Source organism: Rana temporaria, chromosome 4 (assembly GCF_905171775.1).
Source record: "Rana temporaria chromosome 4, aRanTem1.1, whole genome shotgun sequence".
In the NCBI taxonomy this organism is placed as follows: domain Eukaryota; kingdom Metazoa; phylum Chordata; class Amphibia; order Anura; family Ranidae; genus Rana; species Rana temporaria.
Genome location: NC_053492.1, coordinates 55,498,989 through 55,503,635, shown reverse-complemented (window position 1 = coordinate 55,503,635; position 4,647 = coordinate 55,498,989). Strand labels below are relative to the sequence as shown.

The 4,647-nt window shown below is 45.6% G+C and overlaps 1 pseudogene; it reads right to left on the bottom strand.

The window, feature by feature from the left end:
* Positions 1 to 2,353: 2,353 nt before the first annotated feature.
* Positions 2,354 to 2,571, bottom strand: LOC120938641 (annotated as a pseudogene).
* Between the last annotated feature and the right edge of the window lie 2,076 nt (positions 2,572 to 4,647).

Genomic DNA, 4,647 nt, shown 5'->3' with positions numbered 1-4,647 from the left:
AGCAGCCCTTTTAGGTCCCGAACAGATACTCCTGATGTTAAGAGAGGATACCTTCACCATTTTATACTAAAGAAAGAAAAGGAAAACCAGTAAACATTGGTTTAAAAAAAATCAAGTATCAGTTTTAGCCAATTTTCCTTTTGCTCTAGGCAGTTTGCTTTTCTTGACCTTACTCTCATCCTTCACCCCTGCCATAACTGTTTGTTTTTTTCCATACCCTGCCACAGACCGTTTGATTTCCACCTTACCAGAACTCACAACAGACTCTGCTGATATTTCTGAGGAATTATCTGAATCCACTACCAGTGTGGCTGGACTAGGGAAGTCCTCAATGACCTGTGAGGACCCTCCCCCTTCTGGACTTTCCGACTTCCTCTTAAGGGTATCCTGGGATAGGTCCATCTCATCCTCACTCCCACCCTCTGCTGCTGCAGGCTCTGATACTGATACCCCAACTGCTGGGGATCCAGTCTCTGCAACAGCGTCATCGGGATTTGGAGTTTCCGGGACCTCCCCACTTACTGAGGAATTAGTCTGCATCTCAGCTGGAGCGCTTTTTGGAACCTCCCCTACCACCGGATCCTCAGTCACCACTGCAGCTGATGTTGCTGCTGGGACCTTCCCACTGGCAGGATCACCAGTTCCTGTTGCCCCCTCCGCTATACATTTGTCACCACTTACAGCGTCAGATTCTGCCCTTTGTTTCACATAAGCTGCTGCCCTTTCCCAAGGAGTCTGATAACCCTGTGGGCAATCCTTGGCAAGGTGCTGTTCACTATGACAATAGTGAATTTTTTTTCCAGCTTGACACTCCGCAGTCTTGTGCCCAGCCTTGTAGCAGTTCCGGCATACCTGCCCTGCCTCGCAATGATCCCTTGTGTGTCCGAAAGAGAAACAATTGCGGCAATACTGCTGTTGCCCAGGGTACCATAATACACCACGGTTGTGACCGATGGAGAAGGCTTGTGGTGGGTGATCAACTCCACATAATATTTCCGGTGCCCATTGAATGTACCAAAAACATTTTGCTGCTTAACCCCAACAGATAGATGAGAGCAGTACCGCTGGAGAAAAGCATGGATTTCCTCCTCTCCCACAAAGGGGTTGTACATCTGCACCGTTAGAGGGGTACGTTTCTTTGATTCTGTACTTTGTAAGAAGTCGATACCCAACAGGGATGGGTCCTCCGACTTCTCGTATCTCCTCAGAAGGCAGGTCTTTAGGTCATTCTGCTTAATAAAAGGTGATGTCAAAAAATCAACTGGGCAGAAAAGACTGGACACAAAAAATACTTTCGTGAGGCATCCCAAAAAGTTCCATTTTAATCTTCTTCTGTACAAAATTAAGTCCACACTTGGCCCTCCGGGGCTCGGGTATGACCACCCTCCCTCCTAAACAAGAAAACTAGGCTTCCACCAACCCCGAAGGGAAGGCTTAGCAAGGCGATCGCAACTCGTGAACGTCAGGTAGCGTCCCACCCAATAGCAGCAGGAGATGTACCAATTAAGGAAACACCCCCAGGCCAAGTGTGACTGGTACTGTCAGAGACCTTAAGGTTCAGATCCGAGGATCTTAGCCAAAAGGCAGAGAAGCGATACCCAATTATTCTCTGTTCCGAGCGAGCAGCTTCCCGGGCTCGCTGAGAGTTGCCCATTTGCCTGTGCCCAGCCCTCGACCTTCCCCCCAGGTCTAGGCTGTCCAGAGGTGTGAATCCGCAGCCAGACGGGTGTCGCTGGCCTACAGGCCTAATCCCTTGTCTACTGGCCAATCCCCCCTTCTCTGACACCTGCCCAACACTGCTGGAGCCCATTCTGACCTTGAGTCATCCCCCAAGCAAGAATTGCACAGATTCAGGTGCTCATCGTTGCTCCTCGTGTACGTTTAATAACGAGGGAAATCATTTGCATGGGCCTGCCTCCTAGTTAACATAACGTGGACGAATAACAAGAGCCACTAGAGGGAGTCAAAGACTAAGGGATTCTCCAGATAAAAAGTAAAAACTTTTCAAGCTAGCTTCTGCAGCAATGGAGCAAATTCAGCCCCCTTGTTTGGCAGGGCGGTCACTGCTATTAAAGGCTTCATTTTGGGCCTTAGTACAGCGAGGAGTAGAACACTAGCTGTCTTGTCGAAATTGGTGCACTGACTAAATCTAGGTGTTCCAGAATAGGTAACTTCATAGAGTAGTGTAATTTGGCGAGCAGCAAAAAACCTTCTTCCTTCCCCCAAGAAAGTGACAAGAAGCAATGAAGACAAAGACACAAGGGTTAATGCCAGTTTATTGCAAGGAGGAGGTTAAGCAACAAACATTGTGGATGATTTTCCATTCAATTCTGTTTTTGGAAACTAAATAAGAAAGGGGCGCACCGGTCCTGGAGGTACTGCAATACCAGGTTGATGCGTGGAGTGGACAGAGCAAGCTCTTCTTCCATCTCCCTGTTCTAAAAATCCATTTAATATATGGTCCCCAGATAGGGGACGTATCAGATATTAAACTGATAAGAACAGATTTTTTTTTTTCCCTTCAGCATGAATCGCATACTCAAGACTTCTTCAAGAAAACTTTCAAAAGATCAGGCAGCGTTCATATCATCATTCGGGTAAGTATCTTTATAAAACCGCAGCAGTTTAAAAGAACAACATTAAACACAAACAATAAAAACATTTCCCACCCCCTCCCATCACAACCTCCACCTCCCAAAATTCCAAAAAAAACATTCGCCTCCTCCACTCCCAACATTTTCCGGTCATACAGCAAAACACAGTACAACTTGCTTAGCACCCAATTCACACATTCTTCTTCAGACACCACAAAACTTCCTTTCCTGTAACCACATCTTGCCTCCCAGATCACTTCTTTCACAATTGCAGACAGAATCCACCCTCTCCTCCTCACATCAGATGCACCACCAACCAAACCATATAAGCATAACTCTGGTGTAACGTCCTTCACTTCCAAAACATTTTTCACAAACCCCACCAACCTACCCCATACATTTTTCACAAAAACACATTCGAAAAAGACGTGCCTTACAGTTTCCATACTTCCACATCCTTCCCTTAAACATCTTTCATTTCTGACCAGATCTCTGGCTTTCAGGAACACCATTGTTAGCAGACATTCATGAAAGGACATCCAAACCACTTATTTTTGTTTGTTAGTCACCCCTTCCGTCTTTAGGTTTTTCCAACACATTTCTGTTTGTCTTGTCCTAAGGTCGGCAATATTTGTCACCACCTCCTCCTTCCTTAACCACCTACTCAAAAGGGCTTTATTCATTGCACCCTTCCCCAGATCTCTTAGGCCATGCTCGTCATACCACTTCTTAAGTTTAACGTAGTAGGGAGGGGACACGTGTCAAGTCCCGGACCTCCCAACCCCATCCCATCAAATATCTCATAAAGTACATTGCCCTTCCTCCACCTGAAAAAACTTTAAAATGCAGCAACCAGGAGTGCATCCCCAAAAACATTTCAACATTTGGGAAATTCTGTCCTCCAAACCTCTCCTCCTTCATTACTGTCATTCTGGATAGTCTCTCCATTTTGGATCCCCAGAAAAAAATTAACAATAACCTGGTAAATTTCTGCATCCATCTTTTGTTGAAAGGAAAAATTAGTCCAAAATAAAGCAGTACAGGGAGACAAACTGCTTTTGCAATCAGGGTTTTCCCTGCCAGTGTAAGCCGCCGCAACTTCCATAACTCCATCTTTTTGGATAGTTTCTTTAGGCAATTCTCTGCATTGATCTGGGTTTGCAGGTTTCTCTCAAAATGAATCCCAAGCACATTGATGGTGTCTACTTTCTTTATCTTGCTTGCTGCAAAGTCCTGTAATCCACTGAGCATGCAAAAAGCACTTTTCTCCCAATTAACCCGCATCACAGCCATACTCCCAAACCACTGTAGTTGTAATTCCACCCTTGACAGATCCCTTTGGGACCTGCAAAGAAAAACAGCATCATCCATATAGCACAACGATTTCAGTTTCTCCCCCCCTCCACCCGGGACAAAAAAACCTTCAAAGGCCTTATCTTGCTGCACGTGCTGCAATAGGGGTTCCATCACACAGATAAAAAGTAGGGGGGACAGAGGGCATCCCTGTCTTACCCCAGATTTCACCTCAAAAGATTCAGCCAAAAACCCATTGATCAGAATCTTGCTTCTCACTGAAGTATACAGGCATTTTACCATCCCCACAAATTCTGCAGGAAAACCCAACTTTTTTAATACCTGGAACATGAATTGATGGGATACTCTGTCATAAGCTTTTTCAAGGTCAATTCCTGCGACAGCTTGTTGTTCTGTGCATAAAAGGCCAAATCACTAAGGAGCACCAGATTGCTAGCAATCCTCCTCCCCGGGACAGCACACGTCTGCCAACTTCCTATAATCTCGCCAACCATCTCCTTCATCCTATCGGCTAAAATTTTAGCGAAAGACTTATAGTCCACATTAAGGAGTGTGATTGGGCGCCAGTTCTTGACCTCCCTCTCATCCCCCTTTTTTATAAAGCAACACGATAACCCCCTCTTTCATAGAAGCCGACAGTCTCTTCTCCGCCATACAACACCTCATCACTTCTAAGAAATGCACTTTAAGGATTGCCCAAAATTTTATATAGAACTCAACTGGAATTCCGTCCCCTCCT